The 16,581-nt window shown below is 38.8% G+C and overlaps 1 protein-coding gene across 2 annotated transcripts in view; it reads right to left on the reverse strand.

Annotated features, from left to right (window-relative positions):
• GRB14 (growth factor receptor bound protein 14) overlaps nt 1-16,581 on the reverse strand; it is a 135,263-nt gene that overhangs the window by 92,729 nt on the left and 25,953 nt on the right. The gene's annotated exons all lie outside the window — the stretch shown is intronic.

Here is a 16,581-nt window from a genome sequence, read left to right on the forward strand (position 1 = left end):
TGCTCAACAAACTGTGGGCCCAGAAAAGGAAAACAGAATAGAGAATAGGAGCACACAATGTTCTTGTAACTGAAAAAAAGCCTGCAGGCTTTAGAGGAGAAAAAGTTTTCTTGAAAAAAAAAAAAAAAAAGACAATAGCTCAACATATTTTAGCAAAATGTCAAAACTCCAACAATAAGAGAAAATCCACAATGATTCCAGAGAAAAGGTTAAAAACCAATAAAACAAAACAAAAAGTCTTAATTACAAATAAACAGAAATCAGATTGACAACAAACTTTTTGCCTGCAAATCTGGATGCTGGGTGACAATGGATTAATATTTTTAGAGTTCTGAGAGTATAATTATTTTGAACCTAGAATTTACTAGTGAAATTACTAAACAATTTTGAGGGTAAAATGAAGACATTCTTAAAAACAGAGTCCTGCATTGCTGAACACGCTTTCTGTTTCAGGCACTATGCTGGGCACTCATTAACTCAAATGAATGGCTCTGTCCAAAAGAGTTTCTCTGACTAAAAGAGGTTGTCTCTTTTCTGTGTATGGGAACACTGCGTTCTTAAAACATATTTAACTGCAATGTCTCTACAGGTGAGATAAATGTATAATATTAATTGATGCAATAATATTTTATTGCTTATATCTCCAAACTTTCACACCACAAACCAGTAACTTTATACTGCCAATAAAGGAAGAGGGGAAGGAGGGCATCAGTCAGACAGTCAATTAGTTTAAACTTTAATAAATATAATACAACAGCTGTAGTGGCGCAGTAGTTAAGAGCTCAGGTTGCTAGCCAAAAGTTCAGCAGTTCGAATCCACCAGCTGTTCCTTGGAAACCCTATGGGGTAGTTCTACTCTGGCCTATAGGGTCACTGTGAGTCAGAATCAACTCAACAGCACACAACAACAAATATAATACAAAGCAAAGACCTTTACTAATTTTTGTTTTCCCAATTTAGAGTCCACTAATCCAGTACCTTAGCTATCAGAAAATGTTATTTAGGATTTTCTTTCAAAGCAAATTTTCATTCCAGATAGCAGGAAAACTGCACCTGTCATAAAACTTACCTCACAGAAGTAAAAACACATATCAGAGACCGGCGAAGTGAAATATCTGCCATCAACACTAGAAGGAGGTGAGCACCTTTACAAAGACTGTGTTTGTTGTGGCAATTTCTGAAATAAACACCCAGTTCCAAAGATGGCCCCCGCATTTATTCAGGACTTTCCACCTACTGATTTAGGCCCTTCCACACTGAAACATGGTGGTCACCAAAATAATCCTTAAGCCAAATAGATGGTCAAATTCTTTTCAACTGTTAACAGATAAATCTGTGTTTTCCAGTCCTCTAAAGCTCTCTGTAGAAACCCTGGTGGCATAGTGGTTAAGTGCTGAGGCTGCTAACAAAAGGGCTGGCAGTTCAAATCCACCAGGTGGTCCTTAGAAACTCTGTGGGGCAGTTCTACTCTGTCCTACAGGGTCGCTATGAGTCGGAATCGACTCGACAGCACTGGGTCTGGTTTGTTTGGTTTAGAGCTCTCAGGTCACAGGATTTAGATCTAGAGCTGGCTCTTTAATATAGCACACCATATGCGGGGAAAAAAACTCTTTTCATTACTTAAATGATTCATTTAACGGTTTTATAAAGATAAGAAAACTAAGGACAATGCCTAGCCAAGGGTGGGCAAGAAATGCAGAAATTTTGCCAATGTACCTCATCTTAACAGCAGCATCCTTATGTTCTCTCATTAGACTCTCCTGAGCAGATTGAGTAGAACTACTGAATTAAATAAGGGCCAAAGAATTTCTCTACTCAAATCAACAGACCATCTGGTCTGTTATGCTGTTTCTGCCAGTGGTCACAGCAGAAACTTAGAGAAAGTAAATGTGGACATCGTTAAAGAGTTGTCCGTAGGTGGAAAGAGAAAAGTATTCTTAACTGAAATTATGAGAAAATATGTATTTTTTGAACTCAAGTTAAAATATTTATAAAGTGTGATGATGTGATAATGATACTGATTTAACAAACACAGCACGACATATAGATGAGTGAACATTTCAAAAGTGATTGAAGTTATTCAGGTAGGTATGATCACATGGAGCCCTATTCAAGTTGTTTAAAGCAAACCTATATTTTTTATTTTCAGCCACTTTTATCCATTTGACAGTTTATTAGCAAAGGAGAGACCATTATTTTCTGGTAGAAGTGGGGACGAGTTGCAAGCTATTTTAAGTAGCATAGTTTTAAAGTCAAGGCAATGGATCTGAATACCCAGGTTGCTGCAGGGCAAGCTATTTAGTGAAAAATATGACTTCTGTTTAAACTTCTCAGACACCTTGAGGAAATTCTCAATTCATATAAATCATATCAAACATTCCTTTTGGATAACATTCATTTCATGACAGTTACTATATACCCAGCATATTTGTAAATCAATGAGGCTGAATTATACTTTTTGTACATTAAATGTGCAGCACAGAGAGGTCTCTCCTATCATTAATGTGTACATTCACAGATATTTTATATGAGTTGAAACATAAAATTAGTATTCAAATGCTGTTTATGGCAGCCTATAGTTATTGTATCTTTGCTTTCAGGAAACTATTCTACTAGAACATATTTATTTCAAATGACAATTACAATATTTCTTTACGCTTTGAAAAAATACTATGCTAGTTAAAACTGCCCTACAGGCAGTCCCCAGGTTACGAATGAGATCCGTTCCTTAATGTGTCTTTAAGAATTTGTAGGCAAGTTGGAACTGGTGGATACGGTTTTTATTTAGCCTCATGGCACAGTGGTTAAAGCACTAGACTACTAACCAAATGGTCAGCAGTTCAAAACTGCCAGTGTTTCCGCAGAAGAAAGACGTGGCAGTCTGCTTCCAGAGATTTACAGTCTTGGACACCCGAGGGGGTCGCTATGAATCAGAATCCACTCGATGGCAGTGGGTTTGGTTTGGGGTTTTTTTTTTAGTTGCATTAAAAGTTGCAGGTGCAGCAAGTGAAGGTGATTGTGATGAAGAACTTGTTGCAAGTAGGAGTTGGTTCATTGTTTCAAAGTGCGGGCAAATTTACATGACATTAAAGGGCAGACAGAAGTTGTCTGTAAGTGGGATGTTGTGGTATGTTGATAGTGCAGGAACTTATGTGCTTTACTGTTCCATAGAAAACGTCACAGAAAAAGTTCTAGACATACCAGATCCTTATTCCAAAGTTTCCCCCCACAAGCAAGTTTTATCTTCTTCTTAGACAATACCTAAGTACAAATTACAAGAACTCAGAGCCTCATTACCTTCTTCATGTATTTTTCAGTTTGAGTGCCCACTTTCCTCCCCAGAATTGCCTCTTAACAGTTTTTCACTCTTTCTCAAAATCAGATACTCTCAAGAAATTAAAATCAGTTGCCAAGGGGAATGCTTAAAAGATTGTTATAAATCTCTAAAATCAAGTTAATTTTTCCATAGCTATTGAGCAGTGACAATATTAATAGAATCAATGTCATATCCCAGTGACTACCTTGAATGAGACCAAACTCATTCGGTTGTATAAATTCTGGTAAAAGAAAGAGACAGAGAGATATCACATGAGATTAACCCATACTGAAATGAAACTAATCTAATAGTTGGTAGGGAAGGCAGGGACAACAAAACTATTTACATTATAATCTTGCTCAAATTGACATTTATGTTTTTATACAGCACACAGCAATGATACCTGACGAATTCTACAAGACTCAACATACATCTCTCTCTCCTACAGTATTATTTCATCTGAGCCTGTGGCTATAATTACCTTGACAGTGCTCTATAGAAGTAGTTTCTTTTTATTTCACTAACAAGACACAATCCTATTCTTCATTCTATGAAGAGAAAATACACCTACTCCTCAGTTATCAACTATCTTGTTATCCAACATTTCGCATTTACAAAAATAGTAAAAAACTACTATCCAACTATTTTGTGCCTTAATGATGTACGTCTGGCAGTAACAAACGCTAAGGTGTAAGGTGAGATCGTGCTGTCTGTGATGGTAAAGTTACCTGTCAACTTGGCCAGGCCATGATTCTCAGTGATTTGGCAGTTCTGTAATGATGTAATTTGGCAGAAGAATCAATGCCTTTGGATTATGGTGTTGGCGAAGAATACTGAATATACCATGGGCTGGCAGAAGAATGAACAACTCTGTCTTGGCAGAAGTACAGCCAGAATGCTCCTTAGAAGTGAGGATGGCGAGACTGTCTCACATACTTTGGACATGTTACCAGGAAGGACCAGTCCCTGGAGAAGGACATCATGCTTGGTAGAGTAGACCCGTTCCTGTGGAGTCGATTCTAACTTATAGCGACCCTACAGAACAGAGTAGAACTGCCCCATATGGCTTCCAAGGAGAACCTGGTAGATTTGAACTGCCGACCTTTTAGCTAGCAGCTATAGCTCTTAACCAGGCAGTGTTTTATTCTGCAGTACATAGAGTAGCTATGAGTCGGAACTGACACGACGGCACCAAACGACAACAATTTGGCAGTTATGTGATGACACAGTCATTCTCCATTTTGTGATCTGATGTGATCATCCTCTGTCTTATCCAGTGCTGCTATAACAGAAATACCACTAGTGGATGGCTTTAACAAAGAGAAATTTATTTTTCACAGTCCGTAGGCTAGAAGTCCAAATTCAGGTTGTCAGCTCCAGGGGAAAGCTTTCTTTCTCGGCCCTGGAGGAAGGTCTTTGTCATCTTCCCCTGGATTAGGAGCTTCTCTGCGCAGGAACCCCGGGTCCAAAGGACACACTCTGCTCCCGGTGCTTCTTTCTTGGTAGTATGAGGTCCTCAACTCTCTGCTCACTTCCCTTTCATCTCTTGTAAGATAAAAGGTGGTGCAGGACATACCCCAGGGAAACTCTTTTTACACTGGATCAGGGATGTGGCCTGAGCAAGGGTGTTATATCCCACCCTAATCCTCTTAAAAACATAATCTAATCTTGCCTCATTAAGCACAGGCAGAGATTAGGATTTACAATATATAGGAAAACTATATCAGTCATAAAATGGAGGGCAAGCACACAATACTGGGAACCATGACTGAAACATATTTTTGGGGGACACAATTCAATCCATGGAATCCTTCATTTTTGCAAAATGCCAATTTTTGCATAATGACCTGGTCTTTGGAACCTAATCATGTCAGTAAGTGAGGGGCGGGTGTATTAATTCTATTACTTTGGTATTAAAGTGCTCTAAATATACAACTGCATGGGCCCCACTGTTCTAATACATATTTGTAAAACTGCCATTTCATTTGTTTTGAAAACAGTTAAATCACATGAGCAATTACATGCCAATTTTTTTTTAGCTGGATGTATTCTTGTATCAATTATACAGGTTGTTAACCCAGCAAAATTACTTGGTCTAAAGAATTTCTATCAGCCCTAACAAGTTGCTTTCAGTTCTCATATTAAACTAATTGGAGATTATGCATACCGCATTTTGTCTGTGTATTTAACTGAGAGTTCTTCTCAAACCCAGCAGTTGTTAAATTGGCAGTTAGAAATACTTTCTCACATCAGTCTTTTGTGTAGAATATAAAGATTTTCTAAGACTAGGGATGGAGAATGGGGTGAAAGACTACACAGGGAAGACTACATTTAGCATTTGCTTCTATTGCCACCATGTCAGTGAAGTGCTTCCCATCCCATTAAGTAAGCGTTCTAGCCAAAAAATTGCATTGGAAATGTCTACTAAATGAGAAGAGTCTTTAAAAGCCTCAAGGGGGAAAAAAAATTATATATATATATAGATATATACACACACACACATATCACTGTTTTCCCCCATCAGTGACAAACGTAGAGCCTGGGACCCGGGCTGCTTCTGTAGTACTTATTAAAAGTATTAAAGAGTAAAGGGGAAAAGAGGGAAAGGGGAAAGGCTATTCTGCTCCAGGTCCAATGGCATCCTGGAATCTACCTGTTATTTTGCTAATTCTCAGAGGACAGACCTAGAGAGGCCTGGTCTCCTCCAATCTCCTGGGTTGCTGGTCTGGAGGTTTCCAAAGTCCTCAGAGCAGTTTACTTCCCTGACATTCCTCGCTAATCCCCAAGAACTATTTCTTGAGCTCACTCCCTTCTCCTAAACAGACTCAATTGTTCCAGCAGGCTAAATGGATACACTTGGTATACTTGACACAGAGCCTCTGCTTCGCAGGCCACTGATCTTGGTGAGACCTTTAAGATCCAACTCTGAACAAGCCAGTTCAGACTTGGAGTCCCTGCTCTTGAGCACCACCCAGCTGGGATCCAAACTGGTGGCTAGCATCAGTCACTAGGCACACCCTGTTTATGTAGGCTTTGTCTTCACAGACTGGCATTCATGTGCATGGCAGCCTACTAACAATCTGAAAATTTTAAAGTAAGATCTTCACTTTAATTTTGCAGACAGATCATCAGAAAACTTGAGTTCTAGTTTTGTCTCTGCTCTGCTTGATACAGGATTATAGCCAAGTATTGGCAAGTACAGTTGTGTCGCTTAACGTCCACGATGTGATTTGGACGTTGTGGGAACACCTGGGTCGGCTGGGGGTAGGGCTCTGGATGCAGAGACCCAGGGGCTCCTGTGTGGCACAAAGCCCAGGTAGCTCCCATCGTGGATGCCTCAGGCGAGTGCTTGGCCAGATCCCACCTGGTATGTGGTCTGGCAGCCCCGTGAAGGTCAGGCGAGGCAGCTCTGGGTGCAGATCAGGGCAACAGGGAAGCCACAGGGCAGCAGGGAGAAGTGGTTCTGGCAACCCAAAGCCCTAGCCGGCCCCACAATGCCTGCCAACCTTGGGCACTCGAGAGGAGATCGGGCGTCCACTCCTCCCAGCGGCAGGGGCACCTATTTTCATGAGTGGGGGGCCGCAGGGCACGCTCATAGGCATGTGGGGCTGTGGGAAGGTGTTAAAAATATAAATAATATGTTTAAACTGTCAGGGAGCCAAAGTGTACCTTAAAACAAAAACAAAGCCAGGGGAAAGGGAGAAATCAAAAAGCACTCCGGGCCAAAGTGGCCTCATGCATACCAATGTTTTTTGTCATTTATGGCTGGGCAAGATTTATGACTCCACACCCCAAAGCTGTAAACAGAGCACAAAACAGCAAACACTTGCTCCTTATGGCATATCGTGGCCGGACAACTTTTAAGGGGGAGCTGGGCAACCTAACAGGCAAGAGAGCAGGCTACAAAAATCTACTTGCCAGCATTTTCTCTTCAAACTGGCCCCGTTGGATGCGGCATTTGAAGAAAGAAGGCATGGGTCAGTAATCAACAGGCTCTTTCTCCTCCAAACTGCTGATGTGACTGTCACCACCTTCTCCGCTAAGCCAGCTGCAGGGAAGGCCAACTCACTCATGAGTACCTGCCCTAGGAGAGGACGATGCAGGCTAAGCAGGCCAAGGACACCCAAGTCAGGGCTGGGGACCACACCAGACAAAATGCAGGGACTAGGCCTGGCGAGCTGCAGAAGCCAAGGGGGACTGGGGTTGGGAGTTTGGGCCTGGGCCTCCATTGCCACAGACTAGGTGGCTTCCAGGCTAAGTACAACAGCCTAGCAGAAGTGAGGTTCCAAACTCAAGATAAGGGTCTGGCATCCTGGCACTCAGATAACTGGGTGCCACAGCCCACCACCGACATATATGTGGTCAAACGTTGCTGGAACTGACATTAAACGATGCATACCTGTAACTTAATCTGATCAGTTTCCTCATTTGTAAAACAAGAAAGCAAATCATTGGTAAGGCCTCTTCCTAATCACTTATGCTTCCAGTATTTGACTCAAAATTTTAAATTATTTTTAGATGTATAAAAAAGGCAGGAAAAGATGAGGTATACCCCCAATACGTTAGCAGAAGTTATTCCTGGGCAATGGTATTTTGCTTTTAGTTTTTGTTCACTTCAGTCTTATCCTTTTGTTTATATATATATATATCCTAATTTTTCTACAATGTGAAAAAAATTTATGAATACTTATTTTTAATTTCAAGAACGAAATTATATTATTTCCCAGTAGAAGACTGATATTTAAGATCACTCAGGCAGGGTTTTTCCAAATCACCAAAGGTTATTTGTTTAGTTTTATTTTGTTTTAGTCAACCTTTTTTCATTTGTGCATAAACAAAGCAAGTTGAAACTATTTATTCAGCATCTTTAACTGAATTCCAACCAGCAGTCTTTGAGTAATTTTCTTTTTAGAATGTTGATACGAATGTTTAAAATATAATTTTTGAAAGCATCATCCCCATTTGGAGTCCTGAATGCATATTTATCGCTGAAAAAACATGTGCAAGTCAAAAAATCATAAGCATTCTTTAATAATCTTGAGTCTATCAAAACTTTTCAAGATGTGTACAGATATGCATTCTCTTTTGGAAGTAGCAAAACTTTGTGATGCAAACTTTGCTATTCACTACACATTATGGAAAGCATGTGGTGGGATGACTAATTCTCTTCTCCTGGCTTACTCTGTACGTGCTTTGTATCACAGGGCACTGTACTATAGAGATTATTTTTTCCATATGTGGAAATATTCCTAAGCTTTTCAAAAAAAAAGTTGGCCTAAATATTCACCTCCATTTTTTCTTGTTACTTTCTTTCAGCACTGCTCAGGGGTCTCTCTCATTGCACCTCAACTCTGCCTACAGGCCCTTACCTCTTTGATCTGCTACTCCCCAATCTTTTTCATTTCCTCAATGATAAACCTTCAGTTTAACAAATGTGTGTACAAGTGTGCAAGAGCCAATAATAGATTGTAAATCAATACAAATAACTTACTGTTATATAGTCGTCTATGTGGGGCAGTTCTACTCTGTCCCATAGGGTCACTATGAATCAGAATCAATAGCACATAACAACAACTTTTTAAAGTACTCTTATGTGAAGATAACCAGAGAAGCTGTTAGCCCATAAAGGTAAAGTAAATTGGGAATGGCAAGCGGTTAAGTGTTTGGCTGCTAACTAAAAGGTCGGCAGTTTGAGTCTACCAGCTGCTCCTTGGAAATCCTATGGGGCAGTTCTATACTGTCCTATAGGGTACCCATAAGTTGGAATCAACTTGATGGCAATGAGTTCTATAGGACTTAATATTTACATAAATAGATACAGGGGGTATAAAAGATCTTAAAAAAGTTAATCTCTTTAGGGACAGGGAGAGGAGTCATGGGCTGATGGATTCAGAAATGGGAGTGAGACTTCACAATGGATAATTTTAATATTTTTAGTTTGTGAACCATGTATATATATTCTTGTTGTTAGGCACTGATGAGTCAATTTCAACCCCACGTGACAGAGCATAACCGTCTCATAATGTTTTCTAGGCTATAATCTTTATAGGAGCAGATCACCAAATCTTTCTCCCATGGAGCCACCAGGTGGGTTTGAACCCCCAACCCCTTTGTTAGTGGTTGAGTGCTCGACCATTGCGCCACCAAGTCTCCTTTCATAGCACTTACCAGTTATAAAGTTTCATTGTTGTTGCTTATTTAATAAACAGATAAAAAGAAAAATAAATGTGTTTTCAGTGGGTTTAAAGTTTCAAGATGGCAGTGTAATGCATTTTCTCTCCTCTCCTCGAAGTCACCCAAAGCAAGAATTAACAAAAATACTAACTCTATATACAATACGGGAAACCCTGGTTAAGTGCTACGGCTGTTAACCAAAGGGTCGGCAGTTAGAATCCACCAGGCGCTCCTTGGAAACTCTATGGGGCACTTCTACTCTGTCCTATAGGGTCGCTATGAGTCGGAATCAACTCAATGGCACCGGGTTTGGTTTTTTGTTTATATACAATAAAGCCTGTGAAAGGCAAAATCTGTGAAAGCTGAAACCTGTGTAAAGTGGAAGCCTGTCAGAGAAGGAAAACTCAAATACAAGCAATAGAAAAGTGGTAAGGCTACCCCCGCCAAAGGCAGAAAACTTGCCAGACCCAGAAAAATAAGGCAGTCCTGTTGAGTTCTGGCTCTCACAGGTTACACTGTACAAAGAAAGCAGAAAGCATATACAACCATGAACTTTAATATATGAATACATAAAGTGGCTGGAAAAATGGTAAATGAGTTAGGAGAGCGGAGAAAGATCAAACTTGAAGGTAAAAGCAATGAGAAGCAATCCAATATGCCCTGAAAACCCTTCAAAATGTTCAAGAAATAGAGGCATAAGGTATGTACAGAAGAAGTGTTATTCCTAGACAGAAAAAAAAAAAAGTAGACAGCTTAAAAATCTGTATAAAGGGCCATTACACTTAAATTCCTCCCCATCCCTATCCTGGAGAGGCAGGCCACTACTTCCACCAGGACCCAAGGGAAATACATTCTTCAGAGAAACAGAGCTGGAAAGGCTCCAGGTTCAGAGGAGCGTGAGGTGAAAACCATATTCCAAACAATGAAACAGCCACCCTCCAAGCCCTCTTCCTTCACCTAGCTCCCACACACTGGCCACCAAACTTATATCCCCAGGCAGAATATCAGAAGATCCTTGTCTGAATGAACTCAATGACTTTGGAGAAATGAGCTCGAGATATTGTCATATGGATTCCCTAAATAGTTGTATTAATACTGCCCTACTGTGAAAACTACTAGCCAATAAGCAGAGCTTTTAATAATTATTTTATTGCTTCATTTTTAAATATGAACAAAATCGTTTTATTGCTTCATTTTTAAATATGAACAGGCAGCTAAAAATCAACAGACATTTGATGAATGTCTACATCACAGTAGAACAAGACAATGACAAATAAACAGAGAAAAGAATCAAACACATTGACCAGAACAGAAGATAACATCAAGAAACCAAGAATAATACCCTGAGAGAGATGGCAGAAATAAGATCAAGGTACTGTACAAAAAGGAATATCTAGAAATAGGAGTTTTTAGCAATTAAAGATAAAATTACTGAAACTAAATGTTTGCTTCAAAATGGAAACATAAATTGGGAAAATAACACAGAAAATAGAACAAAAAGACAAAAAAAGAAAGGGAAGAAATGATTTTAAAAAATTACATCAATTCAATAAACTAAACATTTGACTCATATAATTCCAAAAAACAGAGAAAACAGGTTACAAACACAGGATAATAAAGAAGTAATATGGGGGAAAAAAATGAACAGAAGGGTTAGTCTCTAGATTAATGATGGTTACAAAGTTCCTGCACAAAGAATAAAAAAAAAAAGTCCCATATCAAGACATCTCATCATGAAATTCCAGGACACCAGTGTAAAGAGAAGACCCCAAAAGCTTCAAGAGAAGAAAAAACAGGTCATAAAAGACTAAAGTTATGAATGATTGGGAACTTTCAACAATATGTAAAATACAAGATAATAGAGAAATGCCCTCAAAAGAGTAAAAATAACTCAAATTTTACACTTAACAAAAGAATTGTTCAATTGTGAGCCTAATATAAAGACATTTTTAGACTGACAAAGACTCAAAAAATTACTCTCTCCCTTCTCCTTTCCCCTCTTCACTATGAACATCAGCAAAAAAGAAAGAAAAGGGGGAGGGGGAGAAATCAGGAGGCTTAGAAAATAGAGAATCCAATACAGGAGAGAGGCAAAAAAGAATTCCCAAAATAAAGCCAATGCAAAGTCCCAAGGTGACGACAGTTCTATAGCATTCCTGGGGAGCAGCAACCTTTCCAGATAGGACAGGAACAGAAGAATGGAAAGTCCCAAGAGGATGCCTGGGCATGGGAAAAGGAACTGATAAACTAACTGCAGAGTTCACCACTTTGAAGGCTACGTTGAGAGTTTAACCAGGTTGTTGCTGGGGGTGAATAGATTTGGAGACAGGATCAAAGAAAAAGAAGCAAGTTAGAAAAATGAGGCCATTATTAACTTCAGAAAAAACATTCCATGCTTTTTCAGTGGAAATCTGAACAATCCTGAACATGAAGTAGGCAGTTAACATCCCATAAGTCATTAAAATGCCGGCCTTTAAAAAAAAATAAAGGACTAAAAGTGAACCAAAATCCTTAACAAAGCACTTTCTTACGTATTATTCTCATTTTTTCTTAAAATTACTATCTGGGATTCTCTCATAGTTGTGTTTTACTCCTTGATGACTTCAGGAATTATTTAAAGTACATCTGGTCTAAGAAGATAAAAATAGCAAACAATTTAGAATAGCTAGAGCAAAAAACAGATAAATACACAAAGATAACATTTTGTGGAATAATATGTTCTTCGCCTTGGCTCTTCTTGACATCTTATTTTTACACTTCAAATCAGACTCAAGGAAACATTAAACTTGAAAATTACCTTGAACTTTTTAGTACAATTTTTGTCTTATCCTTGAGGAAAGTTTTGAACTGTCACAGTGCAAATGATTCCATTTGAGTGAAGAACTACAGTTCATTTGCTATAAAAAAAAAAGCTAGCTGGAAAACAAATGATTCTTAGATCTAGTCTTTAATCCTTGAAATAACCTATAAAACCTACATTTATGTCATCTGTCACAGACTTAATTATGTCCCCCAAAAATACATCTATCAATTTGACTGGGCCATAGTCCCCGGTATTGTGTGACTTTCCTAAATGTTGTAAATTCTGCTTCTATGATGTTAATGGGAAGCCCTGGTGCCATAGTGGTTAAGTGCTATGGCTGCTAACCAAAGGGCTGGCAGTTAGAATCTGCCAGGCACTCCTTGGAAACTCTATGGGGCTGTTCTACTCTTTCCTATAGAGTCACTATGGCACTGGGTTCAGTTTTATGACGTTAATGAGGGAGGAAGGAGGCAGTAGTGTTAGTGAAGCAGGACTCAGTCTACAAGATTGGATTGTGTCTTGAGGCAATTTCTTGAGATATAAAAGAGAGAAGCAAGCAGAGAGACCGGGGACCTCATACCACCAAGAAAGCAGTGCCGGGAACAAAGCACTTCCTTTGGACCCCAGGTCCCTGTGACTTCGAAGCTCCTTGACCACGGAATGTTTGAGGACAAGGTATATTCCTCCACAGCCGACAGAGAGAGAAAGCTTTCCCCTGGACCTGACACCCTGAATTTGGACTTTTAGCCTACTTTACAGTGAGGAAACAAATTTCTCTTGTTAAAGCCATCCACTTGTATTTCTGTTATAGCAGCACTAGATGACCAAGACATCATCTTACTCCAAGGAATGGAAGCACCCGCTGCCAGATATTCCCCTTACCATTAGAGAATTAATCGTACCACACCCATGGTGTCACACAGCACTGCTGTTTTACGGTAATATAACAAGAAAGTCAGGTGGTATCATCAGAACACTGGTGGAAGTGAAAAATAAAGTAAAAGAGAAAACCAAAGGAAAAAAATTGACTTTAAAACTTCACATACACTTGCATGAAATATAGAGCCTAGAAATATGGGTGATACACAGGAATTCACATGATTTTAAAATAATTTTCTGTGCATTTCACCCTCTTTCATTGCACTACATGATCACTGAGAGATGTCACAACTGTGATCTTTAATCTTTACCTGTTTACTCAATAAATACTGTTAAGCATTTCAAAATTATGTACAAAGGGATGATAGAAACAAATTAGATGCAGTCCCTGTTCTCAAGGGTTTACAATCTAGTAGAAATATTTACAATTTGTCGTAGTTATATAAGCAGCAAAGACACAGAGCATTGCTAATCTTTCCTTAAATCTAAAAATAAACTGAAGAATTTAATTAACTATAAAAAAAAAAAAAAAAAAAAACAGCTAACAATTCCCAAGGCATAAAAGAAACTAGGTTGATCTTAAGGAAAATGAAGCAATAAGTGAAGATGAAAAAGAAAAGAAAAACAAGGCCTTGCCTTTAGAAATAGGAAAGCAGAGAAAAACAGAAAGACTTCATTCTCCTCTCCAGTGAGTTTACGAACTAATATTTTGGAAGGAAGAAGCTATTGGTAAGGACGGAAAGGAAAGCAAGTAAACCAATCCCCAGGTTACTTGAGAAGACAGAGGGAAGCACCAGAAGCTGACCTGAACTAAGAAATTGAACCTACTAGTGGTGCTGAGCCACATTGTCACTTTCTCTTTTTTCCTCAACACCAAAAACAGCACACTCTTCTATTGCATGGAGCCCCCAGAACCTTCTCTACCTTCATCCTTAGGCATACGAAGGCATCTGTCACCAGCTGTTGTTAAGAGCAAGGTAAGGTGCTCACTCCATTGCTGGACAAATAGGAAGAGGAGAAACCAGTTCCTTTGCCAAAGCCAAATAAAGGTAGGGGTTGGACTGATGGGTTCACAAATAGTAAGCTGGAATTCATAATGTATTTTCCCATAGACAACTGCTAAATATGGTGATAATTTATAGTAATATAATTTAGGCATGTTTTAAATTGAGTTTTAGATATTGTTTATATGTGAAAATCCACTCTTAAGTTTCCAAATTTACCAAGGAAATTTTGAATATATGAATTTCCATAAATGTTGAGTATCCCTATATATAATATCAGCATTCATTATTTGTCTGCATGCTTACTTTTTCTAGCTCTATTTATTATATTTGAATGTTAAATGGATCACACAATTACACTGGAATATGTGTTTTTATAATAGTAGTTATATAGTACAAAATGGCTAGACTGGGTATTCCTGGAACAAACACTGTTTTAGGGTATTTTCCTTTTTGAAGTTGCAAAAGTTCTTTCTGTTATGGTAGTAGTTCTTTGGGTGTCTCTAGGCTTTATCTAGGAGCCCCTGGTTGGCACAAATGGTTAGGCCCTCAACTACTCACCAAAAAGTTGGCAGTTCGAACCCACCCTGAGGCTCCTTAGGAAATAAGCCTGGTGAAGGGTCACGGCCTCGAAAACCCTATTGGAGCAGTTCTACTCTGCACACACGGCATCCTCATGAGTCAGAATCTACTGACAGCAACTAACAACAACAAGGCTATATTTATATGTCTTTACTTACCAGTTGTAAAATGTAAAATTAATAATCATATATGGCTTTTCAGAGGCAAGACCAATGAAGTCAGATTAGAGTCCTGACTGTGCCCATGAATGGCTAGAAGACTTTGAACATTTCACTTCATCTCTCTGAAATGCAGTGTTTTCATCTACACAAGGGAATGATTAAACAAGATGTTTCACCAAAGTTCCTCCTAGTTGCCACAATCTACTCTTCTCTTCTCTCAGGTACTTAGCCTGTATTCTGGTTATTCTAGTACTGTCCCCAAAACACAGTGCCTTAAAACAACAACCCTTTTATTATAGTTCACTGTTTTGTGGATCAAGAGAAAAGGGCTGGGCTGGGCGATTCTTCAGTTCCACAGGGCATCCAACAAAGGTCGCAAGGTATTCGGCGGGTGGACAGACTGGTCTGGAGGATCCAAGATTGCTTCACTCTCATGTCAAACACATTGGCAGGCGTAGCTGAAAAGCTGGACCCAGCTGGGACTGTCAATCAGAGTCTACATATGGCCTCTCCAGCACAGTGGTATCAATATGGTCATATTTCTTATAAGGCAGCTAAGGGTTCCCAAAGTGAGTGTTCCAAGACACAGAAAGCAGAAGCCGCCAGTCTCTTAAAGCCTTGGATCAGAAATGGGCAGTGTCACTTCCACTGTATAATACTAGTCAAATAATCAGAGCCCTCCAAGATTCTAAAAGAGAAGACATAGATTCCACCTCCCAGTGGGAGGTACAGCAGAGTATTTGTAGGACATGGGATTCATTTTCAATTTTTAATGATATAATATGATCTGAATGATATATATATCATCGATTTTTAGGCAAAACACTACAAAATTTTATTCTACACATTAATATGTACAAGACACCTGTCAATTAAAGCTTTATAGTCAATTAACCCTTTAGCTTACAAGAATCTTAATCCTTACTGCTAAAAAAAAAAAAAACCCTACCTAGAAGAGATGTTAGTTGCAGCCCCTATTCCTGACATACTGTGAAAATGTGAAATGAAATCAGAATTATTTGAAATAAATGTTTAAAATCTTTTTCTTCAAATAACTTATTAAAAAAAAAACCTCAATCTTTATTTCCATTTTAGCTTCCAATCACCTGATTCTTTCTTAAATAGATCATTTGTTTCAACAAATCATGCTTCTCCAATAGTCTAAATGAAATGAAATTAACAATATGATCTAGGATAATATACTCAGGCAATCAAATCACACATTGTTTGTGTCATGTAAAGCATGCCCCCTCTGCTGTTTGTATTGGGAACAATTCAAAGACAAAACCATATTTAAACAGTGTCCCCCTGTGTGATCTTCGGCAGTCACTTTAACACTCGTGGACAGCCCCACAGCCATGGAGTTTCTTACTAAACAATAAATACACTTTCATTTTAAAGGTAACACAATTTGAAATTTGCACAAAAGCTAAACAGATGAACTAAATAGATTTACACAAGTGTTACCACTTAAAAAAATTAGCAACCATGAATATATATAAAACATGTGGACATATGAGCAAAATTGCCTCCATAACCATGGCAAATTGGCCAATTCCTCCTCTGTAGGAGAAAACTGTTCTTCCAACTCCTGCCTTCAGTCAGATTATACCAGAGTTTCTTCAAAAGATAATCTGCACCGGAATCATAAGACATAGGTCG

This window comes from Elephas maximus, chromosome 6 (assembly GCF_024166365.1).
Source record: "Elephas maximus indicus isolate mEleMax1 chromosome 6, mEleMax1 primary haplotype, whole genome shotgun sequence".
NCBI classification, from domain to species: Eukaryota; Metazoa; Chordata; class Mammalia; order Proboscidea; family Elephantidae; genus Elephas; species Elephas maximus.